Raw genomic sequence first — 15,469 nt, forward strand, 5'->3', positions numbered from 1 at the left:
TCTATCTATCTATCTATCTATCTATCTATCTATCTATCTATCTATCTGGGGAAACTCCTTAAAGCCATGATCAGATCATCTGTAAATCTCTGTTTCAGAACAGCTTGCTTACTAAATTTACATATTAGAGCAAAATTCCCTGTCTTCGTCTCGTTTTCCTGACTCCTTGTATCTGTTTCTTTCTTCCTTACTGATGCTGCTGATCAAATCTAGGGCATGCTGGGAAAGCACTCTATTACCCAGGCCTCCACCATTGGCCGTAGACAATCCTTAGCATACATTTACAATTATAATTTTGGAATCCTTTATTATTATGTAGTTAATATCCAGCTTCACAATTAGAATTGAAAGTCCCATAAAGAGAGGAGCTGTGCTTATATTTATCTCATTATATATTCCTTGAATTTTGTATAAGACATGAAATACGGTACGGTATAATCAAATATTTGGTGAAGAAATGAGTATGTTTTTCTTTTTTGTTTTGTTTTGTTTTCCTTTTCATTTCTTCCTTTACCTTCTTTTTTCTTTCATGTTTCTCTCTTCTTTCTTTTTCTTTCATTCTTTCCTTTTTTGTGGGACTATAATCATAAATAATGAATGGCCTGATTTCCTTGGAATTGATCAAGAAAACCAGAGAAGTCATTATTTTAATCTTTATATCTTCAGTTGTTAGTGAGTATATCTATAGTGTTTATAAGCATATCAATACAATATAAGCAGTGTCTCATTTTAATGTGACTTTTCTGACTTTTGCAGTCCAAAATATACCCTAGATTTATTAAGAAGGAAACCAAACATAATATGCACTTTAATTTTGCATCACTTAAAAAATATTGAAGACATTCCAGTTATGTTGCTTGAAGAGAGTGAACATGCTTTGTCATAATCTATAGATAATCTATAGATCATCTATAGATAATCTATAGATCATCTATAGATCATAATCTATAGATCATCCTACTTCATGTTTTATAATGAGATTTTGTTCAGTTTATTTTAGAAAACCATCTACTTAATTCACGATTTCATAAACTATTTGTAGATGCATATAGGCTTAGCTTTCTACTTAAGAACTATGGATACATGAATGTTAGAATGTTTGGAAATAATAAAAATAATGCAATTATATTTTTACCTGTGGACCACAACTAATCATCAAAAAGACAAATCTTCTGTATGTCAACACACACTTATATTTGAGAATATTTTATTCTTTTATTTGTAAAAACCCAAACTTGTCTTTGACTGGGGAACAGCTATTTAAATCAGACTGTGCATTGTACGACATCCCCAGAAGGTAAATTTGTGAGTTTTAGATAAATGTCACATATTCTTGTTTAATTATCTCCAAATCTATAATACAGCAGGGGAGAGTGACAGCTGTGTGAGAATGAGAGCAGGAGAACCGTCTTGCTGGTTTTGGCAGAGTGTGGTAGTTCCAGTTTCTCTGTTTACCATGTGCCAAACACTGGATCAACTTTCAAACACTTTATTATAGTTTAATGGGGGAATCATTAGCAGATGAGCTTAACAGACCCAAATGCTAGACACTCAGTGGTTTATTTTTCAAGATTAAAATAACGTCTCTTTGTAACCTTCAGTAGTTCAAAGCAAATTTGCATACAGCTGTATCCAGTTAAGTGGCTTTCAGACTTCTTGTTACATTAAGAATGTACAAGCGTTAAGAGTGCTTGTAATACAATTGACTTTAGGCTGAATTTTACATTAATGGCCTCCTTTGTTATTTAGCTGGCATTAAAGGCTTAAGTACAAGAAAATCCATGTACAAAGCATATCATTTTTATTTTAATTTAGATTCCCAAGAAATTTAGTGACTAAAACGTCCGTTATGCCATTTGGAATAATTTTTTTTTTCCCCCTAAAGCATTTTGTAGTAAAGAGACAAATGTCAGCAGAATTCTGAAATGCAGTTAGCTCAGGATTGCTGAGCAAACTGATAAAGACAACAGTGCTACAAATTTTAACCGCAGTGGCCAGGGACAGAAAGCTGAGTGGTTTGGTTGTCCCTTAGAATGCTGTCAGGAAAGGGAGCATTAACATTGCAAAGAGGAGAAATGGTTGGGGTTGGAATGCTAACTAGCATGACACAAGGACCAGAATCTTAGGGAACCACTGCCTCTACCAGAGTCTGGTGTTTACAAACAGGCTGTAACAGAAATTCTCTAGACACCGTTTCTTTAATAAATGCTTCAATAGTGTGGTGTGTGTGTGTGTGTGTGTGTGTGTGTGTGTGTGTGTGTGCGTGCGCGCACACGCGCGCACTATAGGAATAGATGTTATTAATGGAAGCTATTGAATAACTTGCACAGTATCTAGTTCTATAGAAATGCTATCACATCCATATAAGAAATGTTTATCGTTAAAATAACGGTACAACTCTATGATTCTATCAAAAGCCATATCATTGTTATTCTCGTGCTTACAGTGTAGAAGTTTGCCTTCCTTAGTTTGTGAGAAAGCAACGAATGTCTGATAATCTTTGATCTTGTGGTGTCGAGTCTATTCTCCATTGTGAGTGTTTATTCTCATTGAGCATTGCTCCAGATAAGGAAATAAAAGGTAAAAGATGCTGCATTGGTTTTGTGATCACCTCTGGAAATCTAATCTTTCCTTTGAATTTAAATGTTCCCCTTAAAAGAAAATTCCCCTTCTACATACATCTACATACATACAAACATAAAAGTAAAGTTTTATAAAAATTATTTTGAAGATGTAGAGAGTTGAGTTCAAATTATTGAGTATTGATTACAAAATAATTCTTTCTATATATCTTTGGCTATTATTTATTTATTATTACACTTTCTGCACTTTGTATCCTGGCTGGAGTCCCCTCCCTCATTTCCTCCCAGTCCCACCTTCCCTCCTCCTCCCCCCTAAATCTCTCCCATAGTCCACTGATAGGGGAAGTCCTCCTCCCCTACTATCTGACCTTATCCTATCAAGTCTCATCAGGACTGGCTGCATCCTGTTTCTCTGTGGCCTAGTTAGGGCATGTTTCCAGGGGTAGGTGATCAAAGAGCAGGCAACTGATTTCATGCCAGAGACAGCCCCTGCTCCTCTTACTAGGTAACCCATATGGAGACTAAGCTGCCCTAGGGCTACATCTGACCAGGGTGTGTAAGTCCTCTCTATGCATGATTCTTGGTTGGCACATCAGTTTCTGATGGCTCCCCTGGTCCCAGACATTTTTTTGGCTTTGTTGGTCTCCTTATGGAGCTCCTGTCCCCTCCAGGTCTTTCTATCTCCCCCTTTTTGCTTATGATTTCCTTCACTCTGCCAAAAGTTTGGCTATGAGTCTCAGCATCTGCTTCTATACCCTACTGGGTAGAGTCCGAGTGGCCCTCTGTGGTAGACTTTTGTTCTGTTCTCTGCCTTCTCCCACTTCTGATGTCTTTGCTGTTTTCCCTTTTGAATGAAGATTAAGCATCTTCCATATGGTCCTCCTAGTTGTTTAGCTTCGTTATGACTACAGAATTTAGTGTGTTTATCCTATATTATATGGCTAATATCCACTGATAAGTGAATATATACCATGCTTGTCTTTCTGCTTCTGGATTACCTCACTCAGGATGTATTTTTCTTATTCCATACATTTGTCTGCAAATTTCATGATCTCCTTGTTTTTAATTGCTGAGTAGTATTCCATTGTGTAAATATATCACACTTTCTGTATCCATTCTTCTGTTGAGGGGCATCTAGGTTGGTTCTAGATTCTGGCTATTATGAATAAAGCTGCTATGAACATAGTTGAGCAAATATCCTTGTTGAATGGTGGAGTGTCTTTTGGGTATATGCCTAGGAGTGGTATAGCTGAATCTCGAGGAAGCACTATTCCTAATTTTCTGAGAAAGCACCAGATCGATTTCCAAAGTGGTTGTACAACTTTACATTCCCACCAGCAATGGAGGAGGGTTCCCTTTTCTCCACAACCTCTCCAGCATGTGTTGTCACTTGAGTTTTTGATCTTAGTCATTCTTATGGGTGTAAGGAGAAATCTCAGGGTCATTTTGATTTGCATTTCCCTGATGACTAAGGACACTGAGCATTTCTTTAAGTGTTTCTCTGCCATTCAATATTCCTCTGTTGAGAATTCTCTGTTTAGCTTTGTACCCTTTCATGGGGTACAGAGGAAAAGGAAAATGAAAAGGAAGAGAAAAAAGAAGAGGACAAGAGTTGATGAAGGCCTTATGTTCAAGGTCAAAGTGAAGGCGACATATGGGGATGGGGGTAGACCCGGTAGACATGCTATAAAATATTAGAGTTTGGGAAGAAGCTGTGTATGGGCAGTTATGCTTTTGCCCAGTGCACACGGCATCATTCATTCTATATATTGTTCATATCTGACAGATGAAAATCCTCATTGGCTATTACTTTTTATTCTTTTCGGAACTCTACTTTCCTGGTATCATCCTAGTTCCTTCCTGTCGTGACTGTACAAGAAAGTATTCTTTTCCTGAACTCTGTTTATTCTTGGCATTGGAAGAATTACATTGGGTACTTGAAAGTATCTGTATATTGCAGACATATTTAAACATTTTAAAAGATGGGACTGGAGAGATGGCCTCAGTGTGGTAGCTTTTGAGGAGGATTCTTGATTGCCAGAACCTACATAATAGCTCATGACCTTACATATCTCCAGTTCTAGAGAATCTGGTCATCTTGTCAGACCGCCCAGGGTACCGAATATTCACATGCTGCCCAGGCATTCATGCAAGCAACACTCGTACACGTAGAATAGATGAATCCATAGACATTTAAAAATTAAATATTCTACTAATGAAGCTTTGTTTACACATACACAATGAAGCTGCTAGGATCTCGTTTTAAGCAATGATTCATTGTTCCTATATATTATTATGTCTTAGAATATACACAATTTAGGTCTTGATGTGACCAATTAAGGTGAAAATATCTGCTGATATATATATATGTATATATTATTATATATACATATAATATATAATTACATACATGTGGAATGTATGATATATACAGTGTATATATAATATGCTTACATATTAAACATATATTTATACACAAATGTATATACATATATGTGTATGTATATATAATATATCTATATATACAAATATAAGTATATGCATATATGTATATGTACATATATATTATATGCATATATACATATGTAAGTATATGTATATAGGTATATATACATTTACACACATATATAATAAAATGTAACACAGACACACACATATATATGAGATATATATGTGTATATATATATATATATATCTGAGAAATGACAATTTCATTATATCTTATAATACATTTAATTTGTCAGTTTTTACTTAATTCTCTCAAGAAGAATGACAAGCATGTACGCATTCTATGCAGGAAATTATGGTCTGAGTATCTAACAAGTAGTTACTATTTGTATTGTAGGAGAGATGACTATAGCATAACACTTGCTGTTCCTTTCTGCTAATTTCAATGTGTGCAAGCTAATGGGTATGGTGGATCTTAAAGCTGATTGCTTTACAAGCACAGGGTTTAACTTAGCAATTACAGTTGATTTTAGATGCACCTTCGGCAAGGTGCTGTAGTCACAAACATGACACAGAGGGAAGCTGAGGTAACCTGACTACAGGCTTTGAGAGAAATGGCCTGAGAGCAGCTGCTACATTTGCATTAGCAAAACAAGATTTGTCATCCTTCTGTGGTTTCAGCCTGCTATAAATAGAAACTGTTTAAAAGGTGTTATTTAGTAGTTTCCATTTTGCAGCTGTCTATTTAAATCATTTAATTTTGGAATCTAATCCAACTTCCAGTCTTCATCAGAGACAAATAAGAAACCATATGTGAAGGCGTCTGTGAAATCTTCCTTTTATTTATGACAACATTAAAGCAAGATTCTGATGTCAGTTACTGAACAATAATAGGCCTTCCTATGTACCTATAGTGCTGGGTTACTTGGGCATATCCCTCAGTGGTATCTTATACCTACTGCTGTTTCCTTCATTATATACAGATGCACAGCAGTGGAGACAGTAATAGTCTTTCTTAATTAAATAAAGCTAAATGTTAATTAGTCTGAAAAATTGATTTATTTTCAGTGCATGATACTTTCCATAGTGGGACTCTCGCTTTAAAGAACAGGTTGTGTTCTCATTTAGAACTTTACAATTTCCTTCTTTATTTTGGGTTTGTATTTGGAGTCTTGTGGTGGGATCTAATCGTCATAGAGAAATTATAGGTCTACAGATGTTTTCAAGATGTTCCTCTGTCAGTAGCAGATTATCCCCTGTAGCAAAATCTCATTAAAGTGCAATTTACAGAGCTCTGCTGATGTTGCCATCAACCAAAATTAAAGGCATTAATTTTTCAAAGTTCACAGAAGTCCTTACATAAATGATGTAGCAGTTTGCAAGAACAATTTACAGAAGTGTTATTTGCAGAATTAACCTACATTAACAGAACAAATGTTGTAAGGGTGGAAAAAAGGGCTGGGCAGTGAAATTGCAGCTGCTCCATTGTGCATTAGGTGCTTGATGTAAGGAAGTGTTGAAATGTAACAATGACTGCTTGCTGGGAGAAAAGTTGAGAAGGGAAAACAGGAATCTGAACGACCTCACTAAATACTTACGCTTACAATAGAGTGATCACCAGTTTGGGACACCCAGCGAGACCCTAAATTCTACTTTGAAACATCTGTAGTCAATATCTTTTAAAATATTCTCATTTAGAGAATGAGTTTATGTAGCTCATGTTGTGAATATTTCTCTTCCATAAACTGCCAAATGTTTGAGAATTTATTATCTGATTATATAGTTAAGCACTGCACACCGCCATGGTGTTTGTGGTAGCAGGCATTAAGACATGACTTTCTTCTGGTGCACGTGGTATTGCTTGGCCCTATCGCTATTGTGTTTCTTTCCGATACACCTGATTTCCTCTAACAGATTATTAAGTATTGAACTTAAAAGATCATAGCAGAAACATCACTAGGATTAGATGGACATTCCTAAAATTAAGAGCAGGAAGACAAGACCCTGTTCCTTCGAAGCAGAAGCAATTGTGCTACCATGTCTGTTTGAGAAGAGTGGTTGTTGAGCACACTATCCACCAACTTCCGCTAGTTCCATCCCTTTCTCCCCGTTGGTTATTTCAGCCCAGATATGAATGCTGTTGCCCTCTCAGCCACTTTTCTGTGCCGGGCTCACACTTTTCTGGCTCCATGGTTGGTTGGATGCTTTATATTTTTAGGAAGTCTGGGTGATGCTTGGAGATTGGAGGGAACAGGTAGGATGATATCTGTTTCTGGGCAACCTTAGTCAGGGGCACACATGAGCTGCTTCTGGTTCGTAGATAATCACTGAGTATGAGGTTGTATTCCCAGTGAATGCCCAGGTGTGCCCGGGCATCAAACAGTCATCCCACAAAAGCAGTCATACCGTACAGACTCCTGTGATCTGGATCATACATCCTACGCTCCATTTCCAGTTCATGTCTGAACTTTCAGTGCTCATCCAGTTTAATTAGATAGGTGATTTTTTTTTTAAATTGTTGTTCTCTTCACACTTCTCTTGAATCATGGTAGGTTCATCATGGACCCTGTTTAAGAACTGACCACCAATGAGTTAATATGAAAAACATCTCTTTTAGAAATCTTAAAACTTTTCAAAGAAAAACCCACTTTAAAGTACACCATAAAAAGTAATATAAACTATGAAAAATCAAGCATGGGGAAACCTGAAGGCCCTGTTTGCTCTTCCTAGTATGAAATTTAGGATGTTGCAAATAAAGTTTGGTGACTAGGAAAGTTTGTCATCTAAAAAAATTAGAGTTCCTCAAGGGATCAGGTAGAAAAAAAGTGTCCATGACTTATCTGTTGAGAATTTCAAAGAAGATATCAATTATGTTCCAGAATTATGGTACCATCTGATAACTACAGGCTGATTTCAAATCATCAAATATTGGTAGGAACATTAAGCCTTGCTAATTTGCATAGCATCATTATCTCTAATACAAAAAATACATTTGGGAAAAAGTGAGTGCTGTCTGGTTCACTCATGTATGAAGATGCTCACTTGGGTACCCTGTAACAGTTACAGTGGGAGGGTCTGTAGATAACAGTCCCATCTGCCTTGACATGGCAACGATAGATACAATTATTACTTCTCAGACGGTAACTATGAGAAGCTAGCACAACTGAAAATGAATTTGGTTGGCAGTCGTAAGACCTAGGCAAAAATGTTGTTTGAATTTCTCTGAAATTTTCTTGAAAACAGTGCCTTCAATAATCTATAGATAATGTTGGTCAAAGGGTTCCTTTTAGACTATGAGTTATTTAGAAAAATTTCTTCTTTAAAAAAGATTTGCACTTTGCTCTAAATAACTAAAATATCTTATCTTTTTTTTTTTTTCCAGTTTTTTGAGACAGGGTTTTTCTGTGAAGCCTTGGCTATCCTGGAACTCACTCTGTACCAAGGCTGGCCTTAAACTCAGAGGATCCCTCCTTTGCCTCCCAAGTGCTGGGATTAAAGGCATGTGCCACACTGCCTAGCTTTACCATGTTTTAATTGTGTTTAATAATACATTTTCCTTAGATACTGCCCTGAAGAGATAACTAATAGTATTAGTAACAGTCTGAAGTAATGTAAATATCTATATTTATATATATGTTGATACAGCAGAATTAAATCATGTTAATTAAATTAAATTTTAATTAAATTAAGACCAGAATTTCAGATATTAGTAGTTTTACAAGTAACTTGAGAATACTTGCAGACAATAAAAATTATTCATGAGTCGCTTTCTGAAAAGTGCCAATTAAGCAATAAAACCTTGAAAGAATTGATGTCCTTATTAAATTATATGAAATTTTATATTTGTAAAATTACTAAAATCCACTTGGCTTTTGTCCTTTCATTTGGAAGTGAAGGAAATGCCTATTAAGCTTCACAAGGCAAATTCCATATTGAAGATAAATAAGGTCATGAGAGCAACTGTAGGGGAAATCTCAGTTCTGGGAGTTAACCGACAGTTTGGACAATCCAAATAGTGAACTTTTAATCACTATTTTTCTGATGCTCAGAGGTCCTTAGATAGTGGTAAACTTTAGTGTAAGCTTGTTGGTGTATTCATCCTCTAGGATGAACATGACACATCATTTGCCTGTTTAAATTTGGTTAGAATGTCCTTAAAACTGTAATAACAGGTATCTCCATCAAAATTTAACACATGTGCATAAGAGGAACACTAAATGGACTTAGTAGGATTTATACGTGTAGCAATAACCATTGAAGGAGAGAGAGAGAGAGAGATCATGAATTTGAGATGGAGTTAGGGAGGGGTGGAAATGATGTAAACATAGTGCTGATGTATGAAATTTTCAAAAAACAAAAACAAAGCAACAGAGGTATCAGTGTATATGAAATGGAGAGTCATTTCTTGACCCAAATCAGGGCCACCCATTTGGACAACAAATAAAAAAAATTAAACTTTTTGTCATTTAAGTCAAATAAATGTTTGTAGCTGAGCATGGCGGTACACGCCTTTAATCCCAGCACCCAAGAGGCAAGTGGATCTCTGGTCTACAAAGTGAATCCAGGTCAGCCAGGGCTACTTTACAGAGAAACCTTGTCTTGAAAAACAAACAAACAAAAACACAAGCACAAGCAAAAACAAATAAATGTTTATATTGAGCAATGCTGAATGTGAGAGAATTCTATAGTTAAAAATCTATCATGAAAGGAAGTCCCTCCCTCCCTAACTCTCTCCCACCTCTCTCTCTCTCTCTCTCTCACACACACACACACATACACACACACACACACACACACACACACACACACACACACACACATACATATATGACCACACAGTGAGCAAAAGGGAGATCCCATGAAGGAGGGGAGTAAAGCATTGTGGGGGTACAGAGGAGCTCCTGGCTACTCTAGAGAGAACATTCCAAAATCCAAATATAAAGACAGTTCCAAATATGAGAACTGTCAATAACATAATGAGTACTTAGGAGCTATGAATGCTTTAAGGCTCTGCCTGGAAAACTGCTTCCAGAAAATGCCTCATTTATATATGAAAATTGTTTATCATTCTGCATTAAATATGGACGCCTACAAATAATAACTGTCTAAGGATTGTCAAACACAGAGTCTGATAGTCACTTCAAATGAGCAACCCTTCTTTTATGTAAGATACTGACTAAAAAGGTTTCAGTTTTCTTCCCTCCTTACTGTTGTAATGTGTTCTTAGCTATAAGTACAGAGAGTTCAGCCTGCTGGTCATAATACATAAAAAGCATATACATATCTCTATGTAAATGAACTTTTAGAGACTGAAATATGTGTGACCACTGAGTTAATGACTTTGATAACTCTAACTGGTTGTAAAGAATACATGAACTTGTTTTCGACTGGAAGCTTGACCAAAAGATAGGAGCGAATTAAAATCTTTCATATACATAGATCTAGGAGATACATAATTATGACACTGTTTTGGCCACGTTCAAATTATTTTTTTCTTTTAAATAACTTAATCCTTTTACTGTGGACAAAAGAAGAAACGTATTCAGTAGCGACAGATGGACAAAAGTTGTCCTTTGAAACTGTGAACCTTTTATGTTTGGGTGTGGAGTGTTTAAGCCAGGCTGTTCCTGCTAGCCCTGGGACTATGTAAAGTCACATTTTCCTGTGTGAAGTGGGAATAATAGTGACAGTTCTTATCTTCTGTGATGCTTTATGCTTCAAGTGAGGTTGCCTTACCTGTGGTAATTGTGTCATCTGTGAGTGGGAATATCCTTGTGATATCTAAAGGGACTTTGGATAAAGCTTCAAGTCCAAGACCATTGCATTCTGGATTCTTCATTAGTCTAACGGAAGCATCTCAGTCTTTGGGTGTTTGTTTAACAGGGCTGGCTTCTGTGACTGGAGAAAGTAAAAATAAAAAACACATACATGTAATTTCTGTCTCTATTTCTTTGTATCTGTCTGAATCTTAGGGAATATATTTGTATTTCATATGGCATGTGTGCTGCACATATCACCTCTATTTTGAAAAATTATATGTATACTATATATATATATAGTATATAATTTATTTTTAAATCAATGCTGTATAGGCGTGTATGCGCACTCAGTTTTATGGTTTTGTATATATTAATTATGTATACAGTGTTCTGCCTACATGCCAGAAGAGGGCACCAGATCTCATTAGAGATGGTTGGTTGCCACCATGTGGTTGCTGGGAACTGAACTCAGGATCTTTGGAAGAACAGCCAGTGCTCTTAACCTCTGAGCCATCTCTCTAGCCCTCAGTTTTATGTTTTAATTCTAGCTCAGTGCTATTGTTGACACTTCCCTGTGAGAAACACATGGGTACTTGGAGCTATGCTTCATGCCACGGAGAAACACAGCCAGACAGAATGAAACGTGCTCCATGCTTCCTCCTTCTTAATATACTTTATTATCCTTCTCTACTTTTACTTTGGCTTCTTTGTTTTTTGATGAGGGCTGTATATTTCTTTCTTCTAATTATTGGCACCCATTTATCAGTAAATAATTTGATAGCAGAGTTTGTGTATAGCATAACAAATGAGGGTCTGACCATATTTTGTTTGACCCATTCATTCCATCCTAGAGGCACATGAGATGGGAAACTGGTTAAGGATCACAGTGATGCCTTGACGATAAAATGTCTCCCACAGTTCATGTCTTGACTGCTTTTTCTCAGCTGATTACATTGTTTTGAAGTCTGTGGAGCCTCTGGGTAGTGGAGGTAGGTCACCAGAGATGGGCTTTCCCCGTTATACAAAAAATACCCTCAATATAGAGAATATATCATAGAGAAAGCAACAGGTTTCAGAAAATTTAGGTTAGAAATGAATAACAACGATAATAAGCTGTTTTTCTTCCAAGAAGACCCAGGCTAGAGTAAAATACAAAGGGAATAGCTGTGCGCTTGCACTTTAGCCAGAGCAACTGGATGGGGCAACACTTAACAGCTTGCACAAGTTCTTCTCAGAGGCCCCACACTCAGAGGCTTGGGGTTAGCCCTTTATGGAACAAAAATGTAGGGGTTTTTTTTTTGTTTGTTTGTTTGTATCTATAAAATATAACTTGAATAACTCACAACAGCGTCTCTAAATTTATTTAGTCAGAATTCTTAGAAATTATAAGACATTGTTCTATCACATTTTGCAGTGACAAGAGAACACACACACACAATTCAACTTGAATTAATATGCTTATAATAACATGTACACACATGAAGTGTAGGGATTTTTATTATTACAACAAATATGTTAGTTTTTAGACAAAAAAGAGTTTTGTTCCAGCCACTATTTAAGCTTGGTTTAGTTCCCCAGTACATATTGCTTCTGTGTAAAAACAATAACCACTGTGATGTTCTGTCTAAATGGAAATATTACTGAAAAAATAATTAACATATTGTTCTACATATCTTAGTCAGTTCTAAATTGTTGTACGTTAATAATATAGAATAGCATACATTTGAAAAAATTCTGGATCCATTTGTTCAAGAATTTATGATGAGAAGTTGGATGAGGTTATGTTTTCAGTATTCAAATTGACCTTCAGGCTTATATGAGTTTATTCTTTTTTTTTAAGCTTTTAAAAGACTAATTAATAAATTACTTATTTTGGTTTTTCTTTTTTTTAACTTTTTTAATTTTTTTAAATTTTTTATTAATTACACTTTATTCATTTTGTATTCCCCATAAGCCCCTCCCTCCTCCCCTCCCGATCCCACCCTTCCTCCCCTTCTGCATGCATGCCACTCCCCAAGTCCACTGATAGGGGAGGTTCTCCTCTCCTTTCTGATCTTAGTCTATCAGTTCTCATCAAAATTGACTGTATTGTCCTCTACCGTGGCCTGGTAAGGCTGCTCCCCCCTCAGGGGGAGGTGATCAAAGTGCAGGCCAATCAGATTATGTCATAGGGAAATAGTAAGAGCGGGAGAGGACAGGAAATCCACAAGGAGAGCAACAGAACAAGAAAATTTGAACACAGGGAACTTCCCAGAGACTCATAATCCAACCAAGGACTATTCATGGAGATAACCTAGAACCCCTTCACAGATGTAGCCCATGGTAGTTCAGTGTCGGAGTGGGTTACCTAGTAATGGGAAGAGGGACTGCCTCTGACATATTTTGGTTTTTCAAGACAGGGTTTCTCTGTATAGTTGGCTATCCAGGAACTCTCTCTGTAGACCAGGCTGGCCTTGAACTCAAGAAATCCACTTGCCTCTGCCTCCCGACTACTGGGATTAAAGGCACGCACTGACACTACCCAGCTCATACTTTTCATTCTTTAGGGGAGACTGGGAAGACCTAGTCTCATTCTAGGATGGAGAGAGTGCATTCAGAGGATTTTAGACCATGTGGGGGGGAGCAGTAATGGGTCCATAGAAGCAGTCTGGCCTGTGCTGCTTATAAAAATTCCCAACAGTTATTTATATTCTTTCCCATTCATGACACACACTCTCCTAGTTTTTAATTTTGTGTGTGGGTATGTGTGTGTATGAATAATTTATAGCCTCAAATCCTATTATCCTAACGCTTTTACTTCACTAGACTCATATCACCTCTCTGGAAATAAGAGATACCAGATTTACTGGAGATGAGTAAATATTTGGACTCAAAAATTCCCAGGTACCAGCTCAGGTCATGATCTTCACTAGTCATAGCCTCAGAACCTTGAGTAAGTCACCGACCTTCAGTTAGTGCTACATCTATTATTTTTCCTTCAAAACAAATAGAATTTCAAAGCTGGAGGAGTTCTCAGATTAGAACAAGACTCACCAATTCTGAGTGTTTCCACTCAGAAGCCACAGGTAGTGCAGAAAATAAGACCAACATATAATGAAGAATGTGATGAGACTAATAATCAATTGGCAATACCATACCAAGTCTCAGAAACAGGTAATGGCTTGTAGCAGGTGTTGTTGGTGGAAGTTAGTCCACCTTAGATGAATCATTCCAAATTAAAAAAGAGATTGTCAATCTCCTACAAGGTCTCCTGCTTTCCAAGTTTTCTTAAGTATTTGGGAATAATGTTGATAAGAACTCCTGGATGAGTTTCATACGTAAGTGGGGATCTTTAGAGGCAGGATTGGGCATCCTAACAACTGACTTCCTCTATGCATTCTCACAGAGCTCACAGGATGGGTGGTTAGGATAGACTACTCTTTGGGTACAGAGAAGGCTGCTGAAGACATTTGCTGATTTTCTTTACACAATTTGTGAACACTTTTAATTTTGCGTCATAGATCCTTTGGGACTTGTGGAATTATGCTGCCATATATGAAAATTTCATACCCTCCCTCTGCCATTGAAATAGCGTGCAGCTCTTTTCGATTTGGTGATTTATCTGATAGGTAAACATCAAAGGTGTTATGACAGAAGACTAGAGTTCAAACTTTAGACCAGCATACATGCCTGTATTGAAAATAGAGTGTCTTGCCAGCAGGTACCTGGATAATGAAACTTTTCTGTGTTAACTGGTAAAAATGACTTTTAAAAAAATCAACCAAAAAGATACTTCTTGATTGGCTTTAGAAAACATAGGAGGGAGGGTTGAAATCTCTCATTTTATATGCAATGAAGGGATTGAGGTGTTTTTAGAGTTCCCCTCCTGGGTGCTACCTTCTCTAGGTTTTACTTTTTTTCACCCAGAAAATGACCGTAGCAGCATCACAGCCTTTCTGGGTAGTTAGTTCTGAGGATTGAGTAAGTAAGGCTATGTGTGAAAAGTGACCAGAAGGCCATTCACCTTTCAAGGAGAACAGAATTAATACTTGCTTCACCTGTTATACTAGCTTAGACTTAACTGTATTTGCTGTCTTGATATAGAAATAATATAACTTTTGATATTTATAGATTCTTCAAAGTTATATGCTATGATAATATGTATGTGTGTGAGCGTGTGTGTTAGGCATAAGCTGTTTAGTACAAATGCCCCTTTACCCATGAGTTCTGTGTCCTTTATTCAACATAGCTCAGGTATCTCAACAGTTACAAAATATTTGAAACTAAATTGTGCCAGTACTGAGCATACGCAGATTTCTTTTCCTTACTATTGTTCCAACATATAATATATTGCCTGTGCATTTAACGTTTATGTTTTTGTAGCTATTACAAGTAATGAAGAAATCGTTTAAAGAATATAGGAGAATGAACACGAGCTTAGGCAAACATTACACCACTTTGAATGTGGGGGTTGAGAATTCCAGTTTTTATTATCTGAATGATGTGAAGAGTGAATGAATTTATAAAAGTTTAGTCTGTTAATCTGCTGGGTCTTTAATGTTGTAATCCTACCTAGTGCTTAGTAAATTTGAAGTGATGATGGTTTGTCAGTATTATTAGATACTTGCACATCAAAATAGTACTGATTATATTTAATATTGTCCCAAATTACACAGTGTTCTGACCTAAAACATATTCAAT

The sequence above is a fragment of the Psammomys obesus genome, unplaced genomic scaffold (assembly GCF_907164565.1).
Source record: "Psammomys obesus unplaced genomic scaffold, mPsaObe1.curated_primary_1811, whole genome shotgun sequence".
NCBI lineage: Eukaryota > Metazoa > Chordata > Mammalia > Rodentia > Muridae > Psammomys > Psammomys obesus.